We start from the raw sequence: 27,685 nt of genomic DNA, 5'->3' as shown, positions 1-27,685 counted from the left end.
TATCTCTTCAGAGCCTTTTCTTTTATCTTTTTTTCCCTCCCTATAATTAAATAAAATTCTCTCAAAGCCAAACCCCTTATGGTTCTTGACTTCTTAGTACTCCTCTTCCTTTTTCACATCCCTTTTCTCTCCTAAGTAGTTTTCTTTTAATGTGAGTTAAATCTCAGGGCAGTTTCCGGCAGACTCAGAATTTTCCTGCGATGGCAGAGGGAAAAGAGGGCTAGAGAGACCAAAGATCAGTGTGTTTTTAGTACTTGGGGAGTGGGGTGATTGTAAATACAAATGATTTCATATTTTCCCCCCATGGTACTTGTTTGTCTTTGCTGATGGACCTCAGGGCTCTATCTGTTCCATTCATCTGGATCTTATGATCCATGAGTATTTCCACAATTCCTCTTACATAGAGAACCTGAAGCACCATGCTGGGTGGTTGACAGGGTGCAGGCTTAGCCTAGACCCTCTGGAGTCCATACTTGGGCATGTGGGCAGTTGTGAGACCAGCTCCAGTCACCCTCTATTGGGCCTACATTCTGTTAGAGTTGCTTTATTTTTCTTCCCCTGAGGCTCATACTTATTTGTTTTTGTTTTTCATCTGAGAATGGACAACTTATTTTTTTACATGTTTTCTGCATTTTAGAACAGATTTTTAATTATACATTTTCAAACTGTTTTAATGTGAACATATGAGCAGCTATCAAAAGTGCAGATAAATGCACCACACTTCCAATTGTTTGTCACAATATTTGCTTTTTACAAAACATTCTGGGGATACAGTCTCCCACATCCACATTTTGTAGGCTGTTTTGGAATTTCTGCCAACGGCATGGCCAGTGTTGTGAAAGCTGAGAAAGAGAGGGGCTGGAGCTTGTACCGGCCTTGTTTGGGTGGGTGGGTTTTGGAACACACTACAATATCCCTACCCAAGCTGTGCGTGCAGCAGGAAAGGAGGTAGGGTTGACTTTAGGTGGAGGCTTTCCATAGGCCAATGAATGATGTCCCAGGGGTAGGTTTTGTATTCATTCATTCATTCATTCATTTGTTTATCCCAGAATTCTTGTATAACTATTATGTGCTTGGAAGTCTAGCTCAGGCTTGAGATTTTAGGTATCCAATCTGGACACAAGCTTTGATCAGGGGCATGGCCACTCTGGGTCACCACAGGAATTAGGTAACATGTGGTAAGGCTGATATACACACAGAGTGGAGATCTGAGGCACAGAATTTTGTGCATAGAAAGGAGGTTCCCTAGGCCTTGCTCTCTAACCCAAGGAGAGAGGAGGACTTCATTATCCCCAGAGTTCTAAGGTATGCGATGGCTTATATAGGGGTCAAGCAAGTATTTCCTCCTCTCTGTTCTTTCCATGTCCATGATAAGAGTATACTTCTCTGCTCCATTGAATTGGACTTTGCCTCATGCCTCGCTTTGGACTTACGAAGGGCAAAACACAGTCATTTACTCCTTGTCATTGGGATTTGCCAATGGAACACCAGCAGAGCCCAGTCTCTGCCCTGGAGCTAACCCAACCAATCACAGCCGAGAGCAGCCAAATCCTGTAATGATCATTTTTTTTTGTAGCTTCTGAGGTTTTGAGATTGTTGTGTAACAAAGGCTGCCTGACACGAGGATCTGGCAGATGCAGCAGGCAATGTCAAAAGCTGTGCCATGTTTGTAACCCATGCTCACGTTCACCTACACAAATCTCATGTGCTCCCACCTGGTTTAGAGGGGCTCTATCCCTTCTTCCCTATTGTCTTCTGAGCATCTTCACCAGCCAGGGAGTTTCACCAATTTTTATTTCTTTTAGTTTGTGCTATGAGAGGAAGAGGTGGGGACTTTGATTTCCAAGAGATCCAACGTGTTAGGAGATTGAGGATACTTTGCAAAGCTAGGCAAGTCCCCTGACATGACCTCCTTGAAGGCAGGCTGAGCCCAGGGACTGGGTTGGAGGGCAGTGTTACTCCCAGATGACCACCACAGATGTTGATGGTTCAAGCTAGGGCCTCTGCCCTCTCTCAGTTAGGGTCCCTGCATTCAGGGCCAGGGCCCAAGCACAATGTACAAGGTACTGTTTCCAGCTTGATATTTGGATCCAAACAGAGGCTGAGCACCTCAAGGATAGACTCACCTTAAACAGCTCAAGGGCACACTTGATCATGCCACCTCCTGTTTGGGTAACCTGTGACTAAGGCCTTTTTTCCTTCCCAGGGCTCAACATGATGGCCATCGGCGGGCTTTCCACAGGCATTGAGTTCCTTCTAGATTCCCCAGAAGCTGAAGCATGGCCCCAGGTGTCAGCAGAGGCCTTCCTGTCACAGCTTAAAAGTGTCCATGCTCTTGTGGTCCCAAAGGACCAGATGTGCTCAAGCTTTAGAGACCCACTTCCTCAAGAAGGCTTCCCTGATGTCCTCATGGATGCTTGTCTCCATTTTGTACTCCTTTAGCACCTCTCAATCTTAGTATTGAGCTAGGAGATTATTTAACATGAATATGATATATAATTACAATTAGGTAGTATGGCCCACTTCCCCAACTGCCTTCTGAGTTCCATGAGGGCAGGGGCTAGGTCTCTTTCCTTGCTGTTTTACTCCCAATACCTGCCATGGTAGTTTGTCTTCAGAAGACAATCAATACATACTTGATGAAGGAATACAATTTTGCATTAGTTTATTAAATATGCATTAGCTTATTACATGTGCACAATTGACCCCATGAAGTAGGTTTCATTATTATCCCCATTTCAGAGATAAGAGACAAGCACTTTGGGGCTCAGAGTTCAGACAGTTAGCCAAAGTCACATAGTCAGGATGTGGTAAGTCAGACTGAGGACATTGGGGACACTGTATCGGGTTCTTGTTGCTGCTGTAACTCATTATGTAGTGGCTTAAAACAACATGAGTTTAGTTTCTTACAGTTACAGAGGTCAGTTCTGCAATGGGTCTTACTGGATTAACAGCACAGCATCACCAGGGCTGTGATCCTTCTGCAGGCCCTGAGGGAGGATCTTTCCCTTGCCCTTTCCAGATTCTGGAGGCTGCCTGAATTCCTTGGCTCATGGTTTCTTCCTGAGGGACCAACAGCATAATAGCATCTCTCTCTCTCTCTCTCTCTCTCTCTCCCTGTTTCTCTCTCTCTCTCCCCCCCTCTCTCTCTCTCTCTCACTCTCTTTCCCCCTCTTGCCTCTTCCTCCCCCCCCTTTTTTTTTTAAAAAAAATAAGGACTTTGTGCTTACAAAATGTCTCCATTTCAATATCCGTAGTCATATTTATAGTCATATTTGCAAAGCCCTTTGGTCATGTCAAATTTTGGGGTCCAGGATGCAGACACCTTTGGGGGCATTATTCAACAGACTCCTCTACTGGGTTGTCTCCTTTTTGGATTCTTCTTTGAGGATCTCAGACAAACCCCAAAAGGCTCTCTGCCTCTTCCTGTCCGAATCCATAAGGCTTAAATCCCTGAGAAGAAACTTTCCAACCTACTGGTTGTATGGGTCGAAGGTCCCGGGGTAGGCCCCTACCCCTTCCTTGGGAGCAGGGAGGCAGTGGTGGGACTGAAGGCAGCGAGTTCCTCTTCTGTATCAGCACAGCAGCGAGACCCCAGCCCTAGAACCTAGGGTTCCCCTCTAGGCCAAACTGATCCTCAAGATATCGTTTGATACTTGCTGGCGGGCCTGCTGGGCTGTAAGTTTTCAAGCGTAATTTAGGACAATTTGAATGACGTGTTAGCAAGCAGCGTGTTTCCCCGTGATGATGAGTCTCCAGCATTGTGTGTAACTGAGCAGCTGGGTCCCTTGATCCGTCAGACGCGGCCGATGCCAGCCTCCAAGCTCACGGCCAATCTCCCACACAAAATGAATTAACATGGCAGATATAATTTCCCCGGATCAGCATGCTTCACCCTGCAGATCTATCTCGGTTCAAACTCGGGGAAGGCTGACTGAAGCCACCTGCTTTCCTGGCCTCAGAGACCTTGCTGGGTCTGCCTGCCTACACCTCACCCTGCCCGGTGTCTGCTTCGAGCTGAGCTTCCCCCTCTCCTGCCTAATCACCGGGGGAGGAGGGAGGCTCAATCAACTTGGGTGTAAAATCCTAAAGTCCTTTGGAAAATGCAATTGGAACATAATCCTGCCTGTTAACATTTTCTAGTTAATTATCCTGGGCTGTATTTTTGGCATCAGGGCTGAGCACGCAGGGGGGGTCTGGGTGGGATCTTCATCACAATACCAGTTTTAGGAGTCATTTATCTTGTCTTTTAGACTAATTATCCCAAACTCACCACTAGGCTGTCACACTTACATGCTCCAATAAATGTAGTTTTAAATCAGCCGCTGACTTTGCGGCTGGGGTGGCAGCATCCCTGGTTCATGTCTAACTGGGGCCATCCATCTGTGATCATGGCACTGAGGGCTCTGTTCAGGTCTCCATGAATGATCATGCTTATTTATATGCAAATATGTTTGACAAATCAATAATGTATGATTTAGCTGTTCAGTGTGTGTTAGTACATGGGCTGGCAATCCCAGGTGGGGGATCCACAGAGGGTCTGCTTTGGCCTCTGTCCCATCCCTCTCGGCCTTTTCTTATAGGTGCAAAACTTCCCTGCTGCCTCCAGCTTCCAAGGTGTTTCCAAGTTCAAGGTTCTTCCTTGTTCAGATCAAGGAACTTGCCCTTGTGTGCCCTGCGTTCCTATGTTAGGCTCTGCCTCAGTTAGTCCTTTATCCCTTTTATTAGTTCCAGCACACAATTAATTCAGCAAGTATTTATCCAGCATAACTCTTTATGTCCACATCTATTCATATATAAAACAAACCCTTGTATAGCATGAACTATGTTCTAGCCCTCTTCTTCTTCTTCTTCTTTTTTTTTCTTTTTGGGTAGTGGGGATTGAATTCAGGGGCACTCAACCACTGAGCCACATCCCCAGCCCTATTTTGTTTTTTATTTAGAGACAGGGTCTTACTGAGTTGCTTAGCACCTCACTTTTGCTGAGGCTAGCTTTGAACTTACCAACGTCCTGCCTCAGCCTCCTGAGCCACTGGAATTACAGGCATGTATCTGGGTGCCTGGCCACCCCTGTTCTTGGGTGCTGTACATAAAGTATCATTTAGCCCTCCTAAAGATACCTGTATTATTATAGGAGATTTTACAGAAGAGAAAACTAAGGCCTTTACAAACTTATACAGCTAGAGAGTATCTGTTCTAAGATTCAAACCTAGACAGTCTGATCCAGACTGTACTTTTACCTCCTGGGTTTTATTATAAAATACTGTGCTCTAGCAGGGCCTATAGAGAAGTAAAGAACGTGGGGCGTTCATTCTGGAGAAAAGATAAAGAAGGAGAACAAAAATGTAAATCAAGACAAAACAACAACAAAACCCAAGTATCCAATAATAAAAAAGCAGGTTGTAATCATTGCTGTGAATAAAAGTGACAGCATATGAGAGAGAGAACCCTCACCAAGAACTGTAAGTTCAGAGGATGGCCAGTCCAAAGGGGTACATCAGCTTGACTTTGTCCACTCCTGGGGCCTCTAATCTGGTGGAGGAGCAGACTCTCTGGGAGTGTCTAAAGCCTGGGGAGAAGACTGGTAGAGGGAAGGGAACCTGTTGAGATCGCAGACAGAAGAACTGAACACAGGTGAGGGTCTCATTCACTTCTGAAGAATTTACTGAGTGCTCGATGCCTATCTCAGGTAACTCCCACAACAACTATATAATGCAGATCCTACACTATTCTCCATTTACAGATGAGAAAATGGAGACCCTCTGAGGGTAAGTGACTTGTACAAGAACACATAGCCAGCCCAGGAGTGGGGGAGGGAATGGCATTGAGACAGGTTTGCTTCCTGTAATGACCTCTCTCCAGTTCTCCAGTTTTCATCCTAGCTTGATTTTAATCCTAACTTAACTGAACCTTCTACAGAGTATGTCACATACCAGGGCTGACTCAGGGTTCTGGTTTCCATCTCTCCAACCTACCCAGACCCACCCACCATTGTTGGGAGGTAGTAGATTTGAGGTCCACTATGCCCACAGAGCAGTCTTCTCCTTCAACCCTTTAGAAGCTCTCCACATCCCTCAGGAATAAGTCTAGTATCCAAAGCCTTTTTGAAGCTTAGTTGCCTGGCTTTCTCAGGTATGGGGCTCTGGGCTTTGGCCAGGCTCTTCTTTCTACACTCTTCTTTCATCCTCTTTGTTGAGATAGCTATATTTTTCAAATCTCTAATCATATGTCATTTCCTCTAGAAAGCCTTCATAGATTCCCTTAAACCAGTCTAACTTCCCTTCCTTATGCTTCCACTTATCCCTTGTGGTAACTATCCTCCAAAATAGCCCTCGGTGATCCCTGCTTCCTGATATTCATGTCCTTGTAGCCTTTTCCCATATTGAATCACGATTTTTCTATGTGACTAAACTACTTGCGTGGATAGGTCATAAAAGGCATCCATCATCCTCACTTGGCCCAGAAAAGCCAGCTGCCATGTTGTGAGGGAACCCAAGCAGCTCTGTGGGGTGTCAGTATGCCGAGGAACAGAGGCCTCCTACCCACGACCGGCACCATCATTTCATGCCCATGACTGAGATGCATGGGAGTCACACCCTCCAGTCCCAGTCTGTCCTTCTAATAACTGCCGCCCTGTCCAGCACCTTGACTTCCATCCTATGAGAAATCTTGAGCAAAACCCACCTGCCTAAACGGCTTCTAAATTCCTGACTCACAGGAAATGTATGAGATAATGAATGTTTATTGTTGGAAGCCACTAAGCTTTAGAGTAATTTGTGAAGCACAAATACACTGGACTGATACAATTTCCCAATTTCTTTTCTGTCTTTTCCACTCAGCTGTGAGCTCCATGAGGACAAGGACTGTGTCTTCTTCACAGCTCTTTGGCAGAGAATCAAAGGTGATTATTCAGTGACTGACCCAGGGGTGGGAGTCCCAGTGGCATTTTGGGAGGAGGGGCTGGGCTAGGATTCCTGATGCATCTTCTAGCATATCCTCAGAAACAGTGTGATCTTCCCTTGGAGGTCTACACCACTCTCTGTCTTCTGCTAGCTTCTGTTCCATCCACCTGCCTGGGAAGTCGTTGTGTGGCAGTTTGAACAACACCCTTCTCTGCACAAGTTTCTGGGAACCAGAAACTACAGTCAGGAAGCAGATATTTTGCTGACTTGAAAAAGCTGTGTCAGGCTGTGTCCCGATGATGGGGGGCTCATGGATTCCAGTTAGCAGCTCCCCTCCTGACTCGGGAGACTGTCCTTGCCTCCCTCCCTGGACTATTAGTGTTGGTTCTCCCCAACACACATGGCCAGACCCAGCTCTGGCTGGGGGACGTTTGCTTCCTGCGGGGCTCAGGGCCATGAAATATTCAGTGCCAGCCACTTCCTCTCTCATATTTCTTCATATTCAGAGTGGCCACTCAATTGATATGTAAATAAAGTGCACCAGCACCGAGCCTGTCCCAAGCTGCATTATTTAAGCTGTAAAACGATGCGTCATCCGTCATGGGGCCCATTGGCGGGACCCTGCTGGGCGCTGGGCAATAAAGCCCGCAAGAGCCTCATCAGAAGCAGCGGGTGGCCTAGTGGAAGTTCATTTATGCATGAAATATTCAGCCAGCAACAGTGCCAGCCTTAAACATCAGTAATTGGGGGGTTTCTATTGCTCCTAACTAGTGCCTCTAAATTATTGCAAAAGACTGGCCAATTTACAAATTACATATATTTGTCATGCTGTTGTACCTTTCCTGAACTAACTGAGATGGCCCCTGCGTTGTGGCTGTTTGCACACGTGCCGTGGTGAACGGGGCCCAGTGGAGCAGAGTGGAGGCTACATCACAGAAGGGAGCCCTGCCTGCCGGTTCACCTCTCTGTCTTGGTTGTTGGCCACGTGGGCTCTCAGGCCCCGACCTCTGGCTTCCTCGGTGCATGGGCTAGGGCTCCCCCAGGGCTTTCCCCAGCCGGGTTGGAAACAATCTCAGCCCTCATGGGTCCTTGCCTAGCTCTGTGAGGTCAATTTCTCATTCAGCAAACAGTTATAAAGCATCTTCTCTATTCCAGACTCTGGGTGACAGGTTGGAGTACAGCAATGAGCTGAAAGAGGTCACCCCGATCTTTAAGGAGCTCCTGGTCATTGAGCACTCTCTTATGATGGAGTCCCCCTTGGCAGGCTCTGAGGCAAGAATGTGGATTTAAATGGTTTATTTGGGAGGTGATCCCAGGAAAGAGTCATGGGACTGGGGACATGGGCCAGGGAAGAGAAGGAGGTTACTACAGGAAGTGTTAAGTACAGGGCAGTGGGGCTCGGCCCAAAGCACTCTCATGAGAAATAAGAACCTCAGAGTTATTCCACCTGGGATTGTGTGGGGCTGGGGTGTCTACTCAATGACTTCTGCCAGCCCTCCGAGGGGGGTGCATTTCAGAGAGGCCACCCCAGCTGTGGAGTGGGAGGGGGTGCCCACCAAGGTAATTTGCTTGGCACCCTCTCTGGTGTCACCTCTGAAAACTGGCAGCATCTTACAACCTGCTGGAGAGGGAGTTTCTCATTTTTCTCTCTGAATTCTGGAGTAGCCCCTGAGGGCACAAGGCTTCAGGGGTGTACTGGGATGGAGTGGGGGACCCCTTTGGGGACACTCAGCCCAACCCACCCAGGAGGCTGCTAACCTTTCTGGAAAAGTGAATGCTGCCTGCGTTGGGTGCAGGTGAGAAGGAAGGAGAGGAAGGAAGGAAGGGTACTTGTTATCTCATGGCCTTTTACTGGGAATGATCTCAAGAAAGCCCTTTGACTCAGTTGGCCCCTCTGAGCCTTCAGGTCTCAGTGACGTGTCCCCGCCCCAGAGAAGCCTCCCCTACCAAGTAGATACCACCCTTACTCTTATCATGGTCTGCCATTTCTGCTTCTACCACACTTACCTCAGTCCACACAGCATCATTTACTTATCTGCTTGCATTTGCTGCCTTCACTCTTCTCAGTCCCGGGCCTGAGTGATCATATCTGCTCGGTTCACTCCTCCAGTCCAGTGACTCACCAGCATCTGGCTCACAGAGGGTCTTCAGTAAAGGCCGCCTGGTGAGTGAATGAGTAAACACAGGCAGTAATAGGTAATGATTTCCACCTGTCACAGGGGAAAAGAGGACAACGAGGCCTGGAGTCTGTGAGGGAATTATCCAGGTGGTGGCATCAGGGCTGGAACCCAGGCCTTGAACTTAACACCCTCCAGCAATGACTCCCTGCTCTATCTTTTCCAAGCTCTGACATTAGCAATGTTCAGCATTAGCATCCTCTTGAAGTAGGGAACCCTAAGGATAAATTAAGCTCTGAGATACACAGGAGATGGGATTCCAAGAGCTTCATCCTCTGGTGGCTATGTCTGGTAGGCTCAGAATGCCCTGCAGGAACATGAGGAGGGGCAGATTCCCAGGAGTCCCGTACCAAAGGAATTCAAGATCCTGACAAGGAGAAAATATCCAGGAAACCCTTCAGGGCCAAGATCTTTTCCTGATAAGCTCCTTAGAGGCATTTCTTGCGCTGGTAATAGCCAACTTTTTTTTTGGTCACTGCAATGGACTAGAATTTTTTTTTATTTCATTTTTGAAAAATGAGACAGGTGAATCCCAGTGGAAGTAGGTAATTTTAAAAAACTTTTAAAAAATTTGAAATGATCTCAGATTTTTAGGAAAGTTAGAAAAATGATTGAAAGAATTGCTGTATACTCTTTATCCAGATCCCCTCAAAGTTGACACACTGCCACATTATCTTTGTGGGTGTGTAGGTGTGCATGCATATATATATAATAAAAATTTTTGTCTGAGTGGTTTGACAGTAAGTTATGGACCTTTCTTTGCTCGTTCTGTGCTCTCCAGGGCTCCCAAGTTCCTGTAGTTACCAAATGCTCCTGTCTGTTCTGTGCTCCATGTCTTTCCACATACTGTTCCCCCTGCCAGCAAAATGTATCTAAATCCCGTGGGCTTGGAAAATTCCTGCTTATTTTAACATTTCATTTTCAGAATTCCTACTCCTGGAAATCACGGGCCATGTCCTCTCTCGCTGTTTTCTAGCACAACAATTGTTATCCTGAGCTGAAACTAGGTTCCTCATTTTTCTAGATGAAGCTCCTTGAGGACAGTCCTGAGTCTCATTCACACTATATCCTCCAAGCCTGGCTCAGTATGTAGCTCAAATGAGCATCTTGGAGGTGTTTATGGGATGAATTAGAATGACTGTCTATTTGGTCTGGCTCAAAGTTCTGGACTCCTCTTGTTCCATCCACGTGCCTAAGATTTGGGCTTATTAGACTGCTAAGAGATCTAGGCACTGGGATTGCAGGGAGGAGGTGCTGGAAGGGGAAGGGACAGTCAGCCATACGGATCTGATTTTCACAGTACCATTGGTTGTGTTTTCCTCCTCCCCTAGTTCCCCAATCTCTGCATTTCTCCTTTTCAGACTGCCCTGGCCTCCAACATGGTTGCCTGCTTCTCCTCGATTTCTAACTTCCCAAACAAACTTACCATTAATGCTTGCCTGATGCAAATGTCAAATGGTCCTATGTGGATGCTATTAAAATAATGAATGCAGAAGGGGATAGATGAACAAGTCTGAGAATCGATCTTGGACCCCTGATGAGATCATTAAGAACTGGGGGAAGGGAGGGGGCATCACTCTCGCAGGTTGAAATTTCACCAGTGCCTCTTCCTCTTCTCCATCAACTCCTTTCCCCCTTCCCATCCCCCTGTTGATTTATGGGTTGGATGCCTCCCCCTCCCCCATCCATGACCCTCAACGCAGTGCTAACTCACCATGGAAAATCTATTTGTGTCAAATGGAATTTTTATCTTGGTCTCGGAATTAATGCATTTTGTAAAAGATGTTTTAATCATGTTTTCCTTATGGAAAGAATATTGCGTGAAAAAAGTAGCAGCCCCAAAGACTCAGGCAGGTGTCATGGAGGAGATGTATGTAGGTGCCTTGACGGGGGTGGGGGGGGGGTCCTTGGCTTTGAATGGGTCTAAACTTGGTCATACCTGAGGGCCACCAGAAGGTGGGGGAAGGGGAAGCTGCGTGGAGGAGATTTCAGCTGGGTGATGGGGAGGGGTGTGGAGAGCTCCTTCAATTCTTAAGAGCAATTGCCTCTATTATTATTGTCAAGCGCTCTTCTTGGAATTACATTTTCAAATCTTTGCAAAATAAAAGTGATTTAAATTCTGGTTATTGGTTCAATTCACAAGAGACGGAGAGGAAGCATGACAAGGGATAAAAGCCACATGTGCGCACAGGTCCAAATCCCAGCTGCACCACTTCCTGAATGGGCTGTGACGATTCCCCGAGCTGCACTAAAATGGGAATTACTTTAGTGACTATCTCCTGGCTGCAACACGAAGACCGAGGGAACAAGTACGCATGGAATTGAACAGCTTCTGTCTGGCACAAAGAGAGCCCTCTAGAGATGCTGGTTGTCCTGAACTCTGGTCCGTCCTGCCTCAGTTGGAGCCAGAAGACATTAGGTCAGACTTGAACACTGTCACTTTAGAACAGATGGGCACATAGTAGGCATTCTTTAATATGTGCTGAGTGCAAGAATGGTATATTTTCTGGGTCACTGATAAAATTGGCTGCCTCTTTGGACTACAGAGATAAAGATTCTGCCAAACAGACCTTCCAAGTGGGCTAGGGATTTGCTATTCTGTCTGCAGCCTATCTGGATCCCAACCCCATCCTCTGCTTCAGTGGTTCCTGGTGATTCTTTTAATTCTGGTATTTTCTATTCATATTAACTTATCTTCTCTTGCCTATCTCTTCCATTGGCTTATAAGCTTCACGATGACCAATGTCATTCTCACATACCATCTCTAGAATTAGCATGTCATAAGTGCTTCATAAAATATTTGTTTAATGTACTTAGAAATGAACGAATAAGTGGGATACATGGAATTGCTTTCTTCTTTACTGATCCCTGCCTGAGTGTATAGGTAACAGGAAAGCCATATTGGGTCAGTTCATTTCTAGAATGGCTTGTACAAAGATCTTAAAACTGTAGCCAAAGGAGTGAATGTGGCTGAGGGTGATACCAGTGAGAAGAGGTGCCTTGGGGTACCCCTCCTCTCTCATTTGATCTGGGGGTAGTTGGGTTGCAAGGCCAGCTGCTTGATGGGTGTGGGAGGAGAAGGAAGGAGCTGAGCTTTGGTGGTAAGGACAGAAGGGCATTGCTGATGTGTTCCTGGTAGGGCTTCCCCACAACCAGCTCTGGGAACATGGGAAGAGGGAGATTCTTCTCCCATTGGCCCTTGGTTTGATGGTTGAAAGGGACCAGTGGGGCTGGAGAAATGGATGGCTGCCAAGACTAGGGTGGGGTGCTGCAGGTAAGCCTCTCAAAGGCCGACATAATTTTCACAAACACAGCTCATTCACAAAGAGCCCCAGACTCTGGCAGCTGCTCAGCTTAGGGCTGCAGCCATGGTCGCTCTGAAAATCTCTGTGCTGTAGGTGGTTTTGGAAGCAGCTCTGGTCTGGTTGTGGGGGAGTGGGAGGAAAAAGGCGGTAGCAGGGGTGTATGAGTGCATATATTTACTCAGCCACTCAGCGGCTCACTCAACGATTTTTTTTGGAGAAATTCCTGCATGCCAAGCACTGTATCTGGACAAGGAATTCAGTAACTTAAGGGACAGGTGTGGAATCTGCTGAGATGAAGCTTAGAGCCTAATGGAGGGAAAATATTTATAAGATAATTAAATATCTAACCACAATTGTGACCTGCCAGGAAGGGAACTTTCAGGTATGTATCAGTTCTTGATTGTCATAACATGCTGCATAACAAATCAGCCCCAAACTTGGTGTCTTAAAGCACTGAACACTTAATTAACTTATGAGTCTGCCCATCAGCCCTTCAGGTTGAGCCCAGTGTGGTGGTCACTCTGGTCTTGGCTGGGGCACTCATATTTCTGGGGGTTGGTGTGGGTTGGCAGATGGGATAACTTCAGCTGGCATGAGTGGGGCAGCTCATCTCTGTGCCCATGCCTTGTTCTTCAGCCTGAGGTGCTCTCCTGGTAAAGGCAGAAGAGCCAGAGACAAGGGAGAATACATGGTGCTTCTTGAGAGCCACACTTAGCACAGCTACACCATTACTTCTACTTCATTCTGTCTGCCAGAGCAAGCCATGAGGTCAGCTGAGATGTCAGGGCAGGGGAAAGGGACGCTACCTACTTTGTAAGAGGGACTGTTCAGTCATAAGGCAAAGGGTATAGACGGGGGGTGGAAGGGTACAGTTAAGCATTGGGGTGTCAATCCGTGACAGCATGCCCTGATGGTGTGGATGAGGGCATTTGATTTCAAAAGAGTGATTGCAGGAGGCCTCTCTGAGGGCGTGACAATTCAGCTGAGCTGTGCAGGGCGAGCAGGAGTTAGCCTGTGAAGACAGACGAGGAATACTCCAGGCTGAGTGCTCTCGGAGCTCCAGGGTGGGAGTGAATTAGATAGAATCGAGAAATAAGCCCAGGGCAGCAGGACCTGGAGAGATAGTCTGGGTTGCAATGAGGTTAGTTGAGGGATGGCAGAGGCCAGCCCAAGTTTGCTAAGGAGCAAGAGCAAGACCTGTTGGAACAGAAATTTTATTTGAAACAGTAACCAACATAGGAAATCAGAAGGGCTCAAGTTGATTGAGCATCTATAATGAGACAAGCCTGGCTGGGTGGGAAGGTGTCCTTGAAGAACTCACAGAAAAGTAGGGGAGCAATGAGTGACATGAATAAGTGACTATGTCCCTGGAGGGCTGAAGCTGAGTGCCAAGCCTATGGGGGACCTTCAGAAGGGACAGGGAGTGGGGGCCCAGGGAAAGGAAGCTGGAGCAGGGGTTCCAGAGGCTGAATCAGGAGAGGGCCTTCTGAGTGGAAGGAAGGATCCGGTGACCCAGGTGTGTGCAAGGAGGTCCCTGAGGGTCAGCGTGTCTGGACTGAAAAGGGGGCAGGTGGGGTTTGCAAAGGATGCTGGGCCCAACCGAGGGCTTTGGGCTGGACGCCAAGGGCCAGGAAAGCCCTTGATGTTTCTGAGGGACAGGGCAGGATGGAGTTTGCGTTTTCTGGGAGGACCACTGTGCTCTGGGTGAGATGAGTGTGGAAAAGACCTGGGCAGGAGCAGTGGTCGCGGGATGCAGGCAGTGGGGGAGGCAGATGTAAATTCTTTCAGACTCCAGGAAGCCGCAGAGGAGGTTGCATCTGGGGTGAGGCGAGGGCATTGTGGAGGTTCGAGGTGCTTCTGGGGGCTCTGGAGAAATGGGAATCCATAGAACCTTCCTCACCCTTGATCTCAGCTCTCCAGTCTCAGCCTGGGAGAGCTGAAGACCCCAGGGAGCTAACAGAGGGGGCTTCCTATGTAGTCTGTGGCAGTGTGGGGGTGGGAAGGATTGGAGGACTGGAGTAGGGAGGAGGGATGGGGAGCCATGGAAACTCCAAGGAAGGCCCTTTCTGCATGGTGTTGGGGATGGATAGGGGCTCAATTCCTGCAGTGTGACCTTGGGCCAGTCATTTCACCCCTCTGAGTCTGAGCCTCCTCCTCTACAAAGTCTCCTCCCTTGTTCCCAGGGGGTGGGGAGAGGTTGATGGGACAGTGCATGTGGAATGCTTAGCACAGAGTCAGGCCCACAGATGCCATCCGGGATTGCCAGCAGGGCTTGGCACCGGGCTGCTCCAGGAGATAAGATTTTATAGGACCACAAGGTTTATGCTGCCTTCTGAGTTGCACAGTAAAGAGCAACTGCTGGCCTTCAGGGCCAGGTGACCTGGTGGGACTCAGCCTTATGGGTTGGGGACTGAAGAACACTTGGCCTTTGGAGGGATGCCGAGCCATCCCCACACTGCCCTCCGATTCTTGCAGGAGCTCCCCATCTGTCAGGGACTCAGACTGTCAGGCAGGCTGGTGAGGGGGCCTGCAGGCAAGGGACGCTTCCCCTGACAGGGGAGTCCTTCACTGTCAGCGGCTTCGCCTGGGTGGGTTAATAAAGCCATCCATCACCCTGATCCATGCCAGGTATCTAAATGCCTGCTTAATACCACCCTGGGGAGCGGGAGTCTGCATCAGGGATGCTCACCAGGGCTCAGGGTGCTGGGATGGGAGGAACCTGCCTGGAGGTCTGGAGTCTAGCTGCAGTCCAGATGCCAACCCAGAGCAGGGTCTCCCTGGAACTCTGTGAGAGAGCTCGGTGTGTGAGACTGTGTTCTCACAAATGGCATCTGTGCCCACTGGAGTAGATGCACTGAAGTTCCGCTTGGCCATGCCTGCTTTGATGCCTGTGTTTGTTCGGTAAGTCTGGGCTCATGGGAGAAGGTGTGGGAAATGGAGCTGATGAGCATCAAACTGTAGGCTCTTATTTACTGCACACCTACTATGTGCACTTTGCTTGCACTGTGCCAAGAGCTAAGTTCAGTCATTATCTCTGCTGTGCAGAGGGTGAGACTGAGACCCAGAGAAGTGAGCTGTGTATGATCCCACAGCCAGGAAGCCCAGTGCTGGCATTGAACCCAGGTCCACCTGACTCTGGAGACTCACTCTTACCTGGGGCACTTTGTTGGCTTCCCAGGCTAGGCACTCTCACAGTTTTAAAGTCCTACCAACTGTGAGTCAGCGTTACTCCCCTCACTTTAATCTATAAAGAGAAGGGGGTTCAGAGACATGACAAGTCACACAAGGCCACACAGCTAGGAAGGTCAGAGCTGGGATTCAACATGGGACTATGTGACTTGGAACTTGCGTGGTTTCCCCCTTCACCAGAATAGTATGTTTTCAAAGCTTTTCAGCCTAAGTTTGTGGCTTTTTTGTCTTCAACCAACCAACCAACCAACCAACTAACCAACCAATCAATCAGTCAATCAGTCCAGTATGGGGTCCTAATACAGAGAACAGATGGAAGAGGCTGCCACTCTGGTTAAGTGGGGGCCTGCTCTGTTACTGGCTGTGGCTGATAACAAATTAGTCTGAGTGTAGTGGCTTAGATTCAACTCGTTTGGGACTCTTCCTAGTTTTCCTTAGGAATTGAGATGGTGCCCAGTGGGGTGCCTCTGCTGCATGAGGTCTGCTGGGACACTTGAAGACTGGAGCTGGAATGCAAAGGGTCATTTACTAACAAGTCTGGTGGTTGGTGCTGGCTGTGGGCTGCAGCCTCAGTTTCTCCCCATGCAGTCTCTCTGCATGAGCTACTTTGGGCTTCCTCCCAGCATGGTGCTTGGGTTTCCATGGTGCAGGCAGAAGCCACCGTGCCTTTTATGATCCTACCCTGGAAGTCATGCAGCATCACTTCCTGTTCAGGTTTAAGGGGAGCGGAAATAGACTGAGCACGTGGGACTGGAAATACTGCTGAGGCTAGGAATGAACCTAGTTGAGGTCCTGGGAATGCTGAGGGGGGTCTCCTTTGGTTAGCCCTCATTTTTTGGTCCTTCTGCTTTACCTCCTGGATCTCTTCAGACCTTTCAGACCTGCTTTGTTGTGGGGTGGAGGCTTCAGTTCTGCCTACTCCCTGTCTCCTCTGGGTAGCACCCCCTCCTGGCGGGTTCAAAACTAGCCCCTGTCTCTAGATCCCTCAGGGACCTTCCAGGTCCAATCTATCCACTTCCCTCTCACTTACTTTTTGACCAGCAGCTGTATTAGTTGAGATAATTCTGTCAATACATGGCTTTTATACCCAGAACGTGCCTGGTAAATTTGTTAAAGAATACCCCAGGCTAACACATCATTACACTCCCAAACTCATCTATCTTTTACTTCGGATTAATTCTTTTTTTCTCTCTCTCTTCACCTCCTCCATAAATCCTGGTGCACTTAATTAATTTCAGTTCCACTGTAAGGTCCATAATACAGAATTGTTCAAGCAAACACAAAATTAATTATTCTATTTACAGCCTTCTCATTGAGAGGAGCATTTCATCTTTCATAATTACATTTTGGAACGTCCAATTATGAATTCAGGCGCCTGCTGTTTTGCATACGGGGACAGTCCCCGAGTGTCCTCAGGGTAGGGGAGTTGGGCTGGTGGCCTCTTGTGCCTTCTGAAGCTGCCACAGGCACTCCTGGCTCAGACCATGAAGGCCCTTTTAGGAGACCCTGTGGTAGGGGCAGGATGGTGAGGGAGTGGAGCTCAGAGACGGGGCTGTGAAGGTCAAGAGGAGGACGAGGAGACAAAGGAGGAGGAGGAAAGGTGAAGGATGTCCCAGGGTGATTGGGATCTCATCATAGGAACAAAAGCCTTCAAGCAGAGGAAGCAGACCTCTTTGTCTTGCCAGGTCGGTAGGGAAGGTTTGCATCTCAACAGGTCAATGTGGGCCAGATGAATTTCGGGATGCAGCTCATGCCTGGACTTTGCCCTGGTCTCAGGTGTGAACCCTGAAGGCCTGGCTCCCCCTCCTTCTGGTTGACTTGGCCACAGAGGACTTCTTTGGTGGCAGGAGTCTTACCGAGCTATTGGGCTCTCACGTGGGACACTTTGGCAGAGCAGGGAGCCACTGTCTCTGTTCCCCAAGGACTGCTCTCTCTGGCTCCCAAAGGCCCTGCAGCAGCAATACCTGTCAGGTGGGAAGAGGCAGGACACTTACTTTCTGTTCAGGACTCTGCTCTGCATACCCCAGGCTGGCCCCAGGTGACAACTACTTGGCTACACAGTGATGCCTGACCCACAGAAGTGCTAAGACACTAAAGGAGCCCTGCTTACAGCTTTTAAAACATCAGCTCCCAGGGGTTGGGGCTGGGACTCAGCGGTAGAGCACCCACCTAGCACGTGCGAGGCCATGGGTTCAAACCTCAGCACCACATAAAAATAAATAAATAAAATAAAGGTATGTGTCCAACTACAACTAAAAAATAAGTATTTAAAACAACAAAAACAAAACATCAGCTCCCAGCCAGGCATGGTGGTGCATGCCTGTAATCCCAGCAGCTTGGGAGCCCGAAGCAGGAGGATCGCGAGTTCAAAGACAGCCTCAGCAATGGCAAGGTGCTAAGCAACTCAGTGAGATCCTGTCTTTTAGAGACAGGATCTAAAATACAAAAGAGGGCTGTGGGTGTGGCTCAGTGGTCGAGGGCCCCCTGAGTTCAATCCCTGGTATCAGAAAAACAAAACAACAACAACAACAAAAAACATATCAGCTTCCATCCGACCCACATTTCAATGAAAGTAAGCATATTTGTTCAAAATCAGGTTAAATAATTTTTATGAAAAAATTTAAAACTTTATAAAAAATGAGGTCCACTCGTTGGTCCTCTGGGGAATAGCTCCCTTCTTCCCCACTCCATCTCACTTCAGAGAGAAAGGGGCTACACTTTAACATAAATAGAACTGTTTTTTCTTTTCTTATAATAATAATAATAATAAAAACCCCATTGAGTTCCTGCTGAGTGCTGGGCATCATGTGAGCACTGTGTCCTGGGGACTTTGCATATATTGCTTATTTCACCCCCATCCTATGACCTCCAAAGGTGAACTCTTGACACGTGGCAGACTTGTTTGAGACAAGTATATGCAGGTGGTCATGGAGAGTCTTGAGTTCCAGGTGTAAGTGAACTCTGAAATCTCCAGGAAATGATTTATACCACGAAGGCTCACGAGGTACCTGTAAGAACAGACTCTACTGAGACTACCAGTGCTAAAACCCCAGCTCTAGTACTTGCTAACTGGGCAACTTTAGGCAAACTACTTAACTTCTCTGTGTCTTAGTTTTCTTGTGTGTTTGTCTATGAGATTATGCACCTAAAGCATAATCATACAGGGTGGGTGGTCACTAATAGCCCATGTCTCAGTTTTTCCCATCTCCTTAGTAAATACCAAGTCAATAGGTGAGAGTGATCCATTTTCAAATGCATCACTTTAGATGAATCCTTTGCCATAGTTCACAAAAGTTGGTGCCTGGGACATGCTAGGACTTCAGGGTTGGGCAGGAGTTGACACAGAGGGATATGAAAGGTTTGAGAACCTGCTGCCTATTTATATTTCTAGCATGTTGCTTCTGATTAACACCCCCAGCAGTTTCCCAGAGGCCTGTAAGGCACACCTGAGACTGTCTCAGCCTGCTTCATGAGGAACTCCTCATTCCCCACTCCAGTCACACAGGTCAGGCCCCATTTCCTAAATTTTCCCACCTTTGCACCAGCCATTCCCTCTGCCTTGTACATTCTCCCTTCAACCCTGAGCATGACTGGTTCAGTTTCAATGCTATCTGTGGAGAGAGCGTTCCTCTACCCTCTTCCCTGCAAAGTGGGTCTCAGCCTAGTTCTCCTCATGATGCTACCCTATTAGTTGTCTTCTAAACCCTTATCGCTTGTTGTCCCAAACACAGGAATATAGAGACTATATAGGGAGTGGGAGTTAGGACTGTCTTGCTTGGTTCTCTATCTGCTCATTCATGGTAGGTGTTTAATAAATATCTTTGAGGTTAATATTTTATGTCCATCCCCAATGTGACCTAGCGAGCCTGGGACAAAGACTTTGCGATACCCTCATTTGTGATTAGTGATGGAGGAAATGGGCCAGGCTTAATTTTTTTCCTTTAAATCAATTGTCTGATCTTGAGGTGCCGTCCTCTGTCCCAACAGACCCTCAGGATGGGGGAGAGCCACTGATTTATCTCAGAAGTGATTTTTTTCCAAACCTGCCCACACCAAATAATTACTTGCTTTTGTGGGCTGAGAGTGTCCCCCCATTGTTCCACCTGGTAGGTTTGTTTTGTTTATTAATTAGCTATTAATTGCAAGGGCTCCTGGGAACTGGAGGTGAAGGGGAGGCCCCGGAGGTGAGCCAGAGGGTCTGGACAGGTGCGGACTGCGGACTGCAGTGAGGATGACCTGGCTGGGCACTGGGCTAATTGATTTCGAATGGTGTTGTCTGGTCTGCGAGTTCCTGGGATGAGGAGAGACTTTGTTAATTAAGTCCTGTAAGCGCCGCAGCTTAATTTCCAGCAGTGGGGTTGCAGCTGGTGGGTGGGAGTCACGGGCAGCGGTGACAGAGTTGTCTTTGAAGGAATAGCCCATGGACATGGGGAGGCCAAGAGGGAAGGAAGAGAGGGTGTCAAAGGCAGGAGCCCTGCCCAGGGCTCCTCGCTCTCTGTCCTCCCTGGGAACATCCCAGCTTGGTGAGAAGATAATGCCCATAAATAATTAAAAACAATTTTTTTTTTCAATTGTTGATGAATTCAATATCTTTATTTTATTTATTTATTTTTATGTGGTGCTGAGGATAGAACCCAGGGCCACACACGTTCTAGGCGAGCGCTCTAATGCGGAGCCACAACCTTAGCTCCCCATAAGTACTTTGCAGGGCTTACCCCATCTTCCTGGGGCTCAAGTCTCCCTCACTTTCCACCTTCCTCCACTTGACCTTCCCGGGACTCCCCCATGTCATCTCCGCCATCTCTAATGCCCAGGTGTCTTTAGGCTTCTCTCTCTTGACTTTGCCTGCATCTCTCCATCTCCTCCAACGGCCCTTCTCTTCTCTTTTCTGGAAAACCCACATAACCATATTTCGGGTCTCCTTGCTGCCCCTCTTAGCCCTGTTCTTTCTTTTTCCACATAGCTCTGGGCCTGAGCTTCCTAAAATGTCCATCTGATCATGTCACTCTTCTGCTTTAAATTCTCTGAGGGTTTCCCATTTCCTTTGGATAGAGGTGACAGTCCTTTCCAAGGTCTGTGAGACCCCGCTGACCCCATGCTCCACCTCACCACTCTCGCTTGCCTCCGGGTCTTTGCACAGGCTGTCCTTCCCACCAGGAACCGTCTCGGTGCTCCCATCTCCAGGAGGCACGATTTGTTCCATGGCAGGATTGGTTATGGAGACACACTGAACCTGGGGTGCAGCACTGTCCCTAGTGATCTGTTAACTTGTTTTACCAGTTGGTTGCCTAGTCATATATTTAATTATGGCCCAGGTGCTGGCAACACCAATAGTAAAACACAGCTCAGGACATGCTACAGCACATCTGGCCGTGTTAAAAAGGGATTACAGCCTTGGGTCTGAAGTTTGTATGTTTGGGTTCAGTCTTGGTTCCATGATAACATTCTTTTTTGTCCTTAAATGATTCACTTAACCTCTGCATGCCTCTGTTTTTGCCATCTGTAAAATGGCTATAATAGGAGTGGCTGTTCCGCAGGGTTTCTGCAGGATTAAATGAGATACTACCCAACCCCACCCCACAACACCCCACCAGCAACATCATCACCATTAGGTTTCCCTTTCCGCCTCCTTCAACCTCATTTCTCCCAACTACATTGGGAAAAAACAAAAGAAACCAGTTAGCATGTTGAGAATGTGTTGTATGCTGGACACTTTTCACTATGGTACCTTACTCATCCTTTTCTTTTATTTTTCCTCTTTTAATTAATTTAATTTTCTTTTTACACACTTGGAGCACAACTTTTCATTTCTCTGGTTGTACATGATGTAGAGTCACACCATTTGTGCAATCAGACCCATACATAGGGGTGATAATGTCCATCTCGTTCCACCATCTTCTCCCCTCCCCCTCCCCCACTGCTCAATCCAAAGTTCCTTCATCCCCCCGCCACCCCAATGGATCAGCATCTACCTATCAGAGAAAACATTTGGCCTTTGGTTTGGGGATTGGCTTATTTCACTTAGCATGATATTCTCCAGCTCCATCCATTTACCCATAAAGGCCATAACTTCATTCTAATTTAAGGCTGTTACTGGTCCTTTTCCACGTAGACATCGTATTCTTCGCTGCCCCAGGGCTCTCTCTCAGCTTCACTCTATACTGTAACCGAAGCTAAGAAAGTAGGACTTCCCAAACCCACATATACCCTGCCAGTCAGGGGTCAAGACAAGCTACCAATCCCAGTCTGTCTCACTGCAAAGCTTGGCTGAGGGAGGAGGAGATGAGGAACATCTGTGGGGAGGGTCTAGGGAGAGGAGGTATCCATAAACAAATTTTATTTTTATGTATCTGTTTGTTGTGATATGGTTTATTGTTATTTTTATGAAGGCAATTTCACTTTTCCCATTTTTTTTTGTCATTCAAATCTTAAAGGCTCAGAGTTCTACAAGATTTGTTATGAAACCCTTAAGAGTGTTTTCCCCATTTCTCCTTTAGAGACATTTGCCTCCCCGTCTTTTAAGAGGTTTTGTATTTAACTCTGTTTCAGTGAAATGTGTTCGTATTAGAACTTCCTGTACTTTTTAGGTGTGGTCATTGCGTCGTGGAAGATGAGGGTTTAGCTTTCTTTTCTTTCTTGACCCTGACCACACTCAAACACCTTCCTCATCTGCTCCCATCCTCAAGCACAGTTACATCACAGTTTTGTGAAGATCTATGTTTAACATTTATATTGTTACAGCTTTGTAAACACTCTTCACAACAAAGCCAGGTAGAAAACTATTATGACTTTTCTTTTTCCATAGGACTTGTAATTTCTCTGAAGTTAATATCCATCCTGTTGGGTTTTGAAGCATAGATTGCCATGTGTTTATCATTGGTTGGAGCCCAAACTCCTTGCTAGTGGTCCAAATCACCAATAAGACACTCAGATATACATCAGCTGCGGTAACCATCTCTTCCTCCAGGAGAACCCTTCCAGGGGCTGTGGCTTGCTCCAGTCTGGCCTGATTGTCTCCTCCAAGCCCAATGCCCAGCTGTCTTCCTTGGCCCTCCTTCTACCATCCTGCTGGTGATTTCCCATCATTCACCCTGAGTTGGATATCTGGTCTTCTCAATCTCATTTTCCTCTTTCCTGGTTTACATACTCATTTTTTTTTTTTTTTGATGGTGTACCTTCTTTAACTGTGTCTTAAGAAGAGACGCCTAAAAGGTAAAACAAATCCAACAACTTCTTGTGTGAAAATACCATTTTTATTCTTATGCTTGAATATTTTTCCTGGCAGTAGATTTGTTATTTAGGATGTATTTTTCTTCATACTTCTAAATCTACTCTTAAGTAACCAGCTTCTAAAGTAGTCCCCAATAATTCTCGTCTCTTGGTACTTATACGTTGTAGAGTCACCTCCCATATTTAAGAGGCATGACCTCCCTTGTAAACGGGATGTTACAGAAATGATCACCATAAGAGATATGTAGCTTTGACTTGATCTCTTAGAAAAACTGTTTCTGAGGGAAGCCTGCCATCATGTCATGAGAACACTCAAGCTATCTTTTGGAGAGGTGTATGTGGTGAGAAACAGAGGCCTCCTGCCAACAGCCAATATCAACTTTCTGGCTGCTTGAGTGAGGCACATTAGAAGTGGGTCTACCCGCCTCAGTCAAGCCTTCAGATGCCTGCAATTGGCTGACATTTTGATGCTAACCTCATGAAAACCCTGAACCATGTCACCCAGCTAATCCACTCCCGAGTTCCTGATTCACAGAAATGATGTGAGATGTCAATGTTTATTGTTGCTTTAGGTGCTGTTTTGGGTTTATTTGTTTATGCAGCAATAGATAGCTAATACATACTGTATCACTGTTTTCCAGTTGACAGGTCTGAAGCACTTCTGATTTCTGGTCCTTCAACTGATTTCTGTCCCCCCTCTCTAGAGACGTGTAAGATCTTCTGTTTGTAACCCGAGTCCTGACATCTTCCTGATACTTCATTATAACATGCCTGGCGTGGGACTATTTTTATCCCCTTTACAAATTCTTTCACTGGAAACTCGTATTCTTCAGTTCTGGGAAATTCTCTTGAGTAATTTCGGTGTCTTTCTCTGTCCATTGTCTCTGCTCCTCTCTTACTAACTCCCAGCATTTGGATGCTGGACACCCCTGACAGACTCTCTAATTTTCTCATCATTTTTCTCCTATTTTCTACTTTTCTATTTTTTTCTTATTTAATGGGAAACATATTTATATTCTGAATCTTCTTTTAAGTGCTTTATTTAAACTCTGCTATACTTTGAATTTCTAAGGTCTCTTTTTATGTGTCTGAATGTTTGTTTTTATATTATTTGACATTCATTTTATACAGTCTCTTTTCTTGTTTTCCTGAAGCTATATATCTTCCCAAGTATATGAAGTAGTTCTGTGTGTGTGTGTGTGTGTATGTGTGTATATAAAAGTTACATGTACATGTTGTTTTAGATATATGTGTAGTTTTAATATATATAACATTATGTATCTATATGGAGGTGTAGTCTTATTGACATATAATTCACACAGTATGCAGTTCACCCATGGAAGTGCCCAATTCACTCATAGAACTGTGCAAGCATCACTACAATGAATTTAGAAAATCTTCATCACCCATCATTCCCCTCTTCTCACCCCCCCCCCCCCAGGCAACCTCTCTTCTACTTTCTCTATATTTGCCTATTCTAGAGATTTATGTAATGCAATCCCTTTTCTCAAATAGCAGATCTGTCCTCCAGTTGTTCCTGGCCCTGTAGTTACTTGGTTTGGTCTTTAACTTCCATGTCAGAAGCTTTTTTTCAGAAGTTTGTGGGATCCTTGGTTGTTTATTCTTATTGAAGTAGAAGGGGAAGATTAACCAGCTGAGTGTCACAGATGGGGCTTGTTGACTCTGAACTTCCCCAGAGGATGATCTGCAACTTATTTGCTAGAACTACCTCTGAGGTCACCATTTATAAGTCTTTGTGGATGGCTAGGTTCCCAGAGAAGATTCTTTCAGTCTCTTACTGGGAGGTGAAGTTTTGGCTGTCAGTGATCTGAGAGCCATGTGGGAGAAGGGCATGTCAGTCTCTTCATTCCATGTGTCCAAGTTAACTTGACTTCCTGTTCTCAACACTGCCTGGTATCCTTATCTAGAGATCCTTTGTCTTATACTCTGGAGAAAAATTTTCACTCACCTGTTTCTTTGTAAACAGGTAGGAGGGAAGCTCTAGGGATCTGACTGCTTCTTTAAAATATTTTAGGGGTTGAAAATACAGCTCAATGGTAGAGTGTGTGCTTAGCATGTGCGAGGCCTTGGGTTCAATGCCCAGTGCCAAAGATTTTTTAAAAATAATTTTGTTTATACGTTATTCATCAAACATTTACATAACCACTGCAGCCATTTCTCTATATCTGCAGAGTCAACCAAACCAAAAAAAATTTTTTTTCTTGTCTGCACTGAACATGCACAAAAGTTTTTTTTTTTTTAGGGGGGTCATTTTTCCTTGAACAACAAAATGGAACAATTATTTACCTAATGTTTGCTTTGTATTAAGGATCATGATTAATTTAGAGATGATCTAAAGTTTATAAGAGGATGTGTGTAGGTGATATGTAAATACTAGGCCATTCTGTATGAGGGACTTGAGCTTCTGTGGGTTTCAATACTGAGGGACGGTTGTGCTATGTGCCAATCATTTTTCTAAAGTATTGATAGAACCTCCTTCTTTGAGATCTTTTATACCCACTCTCCCTACAGTGGCACTCGATGCCCCCAATTCTTAAACTTTGGAAATTCCAGTGAATCAGGTTGGTTCTTTGCTCTTCTCATTGCTGGATTAAGGCCAAGTTTTCTTGGGTGCATTAGTTTTGGTCCTTTAAGAGGTAGACAGCAAGATGGGATTAAATGTGCAAGAGCTATATTGGTGAAAACACCTGTTAGGAAAATATGGGAATGGTACTGGAGGGGGCTAAGAGAAGTATCAGACCATGATGCATGTCTAACCACTTTGGAGGGGTGAAGGAAGGGAGGAAGGTTGGGTAGAAAAGAAGTACTAGAATGCTGTACAGTTTCAAAAAAGTTGCCACAAAGCCAATGGAGGATTCTCATGCCCAAATCATCTGTTAGAGGAATCTCATGTCTCCCAAGAATGGGCCTGCCTTAGTATTTAATATGCTTAGCCAAGGGCTATAGGTGAATGTATTGTTTAAGTCAGAGCACAGCACCCTGCAGTTAGAGATCTGATTGACTGATGTATTCTTGGGACAGCTGCATATTCAATTCAAGGAAGTGTGCTAATTTCTTCCTAAATCCACAGTGAAAACAACTCCAAAGGAATTTCCTTAAAAGCAGTAACTGTAAAGATGAAAAGAATAGGAAAGGCAGTAGTAAAAATTTTTGAAATCTTGGAGATATATATATATATATATATATATATATATATAAATTAGTTAGTTTTAAGAGGATACAATATCTTTATTTTATTTTTATGAGGTGCTGAGGATTGAACTCATGCCTCACAGGTGCTAAGTGAGCACTCTACCACTTGAGCCACAACCCCAGCCCCAGATATGTATTTTTAATCTTTCAGATTTACCCAGAAATCATTTGAGATACTTATCTTTTAGTCCTTCTTGTTTTCTAATAGATGCAGTCAGGACTACAACTTTGCCTTGAAATACTGCTTTAGCGTCACTGCTATTAAATTAGCCATGGTTAGTATGTAATGCTTTCATTTTGTGACACGTATAGCTCGTTAGTGACAGTGGTATGTAATAGCCTACATGATTCTGAGCTTTTATACCTGATGATGTTACATAAATGTCATCTTCATGACAGGGGTGATGGAACATCTGCACAGAATGGCAGGCCAGAACCAATGAATCATTTCAGTTCAGTTCAACAGATATTCATTGGGTTTCACCAAGTGCCTGTCTTGTGTTAGAAACTGGGAATGTAAAATGAACCAGAGAGATGCACCCTGGCTATAAGTAGTACAATAAGTGTTATGATGAAGGTAGCATGGAGCATTGTGGCAGAATAAATGATGAGCACCTAACAGCCTCTGGTTTCCTGGAAGACTTCTTAGAGAGATGGCGGAATCTTACTGGACAAATAATAATAGGCCAGGAGATGCGGGGAAGAATATTTCAAATAGAGGGTACAGGAAGTGAAGAGGCATGGTGTGAAATGTCAGAGTGTGTACTGGAATCTTATGGTAGAGGGTGATAAGAGGATAGCAGGCATGACTGTAGGGAATGTGGATGTATTAAGGAGTTCTGAAGGCAATGGTTACTATTCATTTCTAACAGTTTGGGCAGTTTCCTGAGATTGTCTTTGTCTCTACCCAGAAGCTCAAGTCTTTCTGGAGATCTTGCAGGCACCCAGGATGGAGGGCTTGGCTGGCTGTGGACACTTTCCCCTGATGGTGCTGCCCTAACATCTCATCCTGTTAGATGGAGCCTGAGCCACTCTACCCTGCTGCCCCTCACTGATTAGCCCAGCCATGCCACCTTTCTGTAGGCATCACCTCTTTCTGCAGCCTCTACATCTCAGTCTGCTACATTGCACTCTATCCCCTCCATTTTGCAAAAAGCAGGAGGCTGGGGACCTCCTGCAGATCCCAGACTCTGCTGTCTGGCTTTGAGGAGTGAATGCCTGGTTGGATTCCCCCCAGTACCCCAGGAATCACTTATTTGTAAGAAGAGTGTTGGGAAGGGAAGTGTGATGGGCGACAGATAGATCTGCTGCTAACCCTGGGCGAGGTGCTTACCTGCTGAGTGACCTTGGGCAGGTTCTTTTTTTAACAAGCAAGTGTGAGTTCATGCCCTCTGTGTGCATAGTCATATGCAGGGCTCTGGAGAAACAAGACCTTGGAGGGGAGATAGACAGAAAAGAGCAGGATGGAGGGACAGTGTGATCTCAGACTTAAGCTCTCATGATCCTTGAGAAGGTGAATATAATCATCACTTTGCAGTTGAAGAAATTGGGGCTTAAAGGGGTCATGTGACTTGCCCAGAGTCCCTGTAGCTGTATTCCTCTGCACTCCACCCACAGTCTGCAGATCTGTGCAGTGATGTTATAGCAGCAGCAGTAGCAGCAGCAGCCC

General features: G+C 46.3%; 1 long non-coding RNA gene across 5 annotated transcripts in view; it reads left to right on the top strand.

The window, feature by feature from the left end:
• Window positions 1-27,685, top strand: part of LOC114100399 (uncharacterized) — a 238,501-nt gene that overhangs the window by 116,297 nt on the left and 94,519 nt on the right. The window contains exons 7-8 of one of the 5 annotated variants that reach the window (XR_011706768.1): window positions 6,840-6,901; window positions 7,054-7,405. The exons of the other annotated variants lie outside the window; for them this stretch is intronic. This is a non-coding gene — a long non-coding RNA (uncharacterized lncRNA). Of the gene's footprint in view, window positions 1-6,839; window positions 6,902-7,053; window positions 7,406-27,685 lie in introns of those variants that run through there. 5 annotated transcript variants of the gene reach the window in all.

The sequence above is a fragment of the Marmota flaviventris genome, chromosome 2 (genome assembly GCF_047511675.1).
Source record: "Marmota flaviventris isolate mMarFla1 chromosome 2, mMarFla1.hap1, whole genome shotgun sequence".
Classification (NCBI taxonomy): Eukaryota; Metazoa; Chordata; class Mammalia; order Rodentia; family Sciuridae; genus Marmota; species Marmota flaviventris.
The sequence above is the reverse complement of the archived record's forward strand: the minus strand, read 5'-3'. Positions and strand labels throughout refer to the sequence as shown.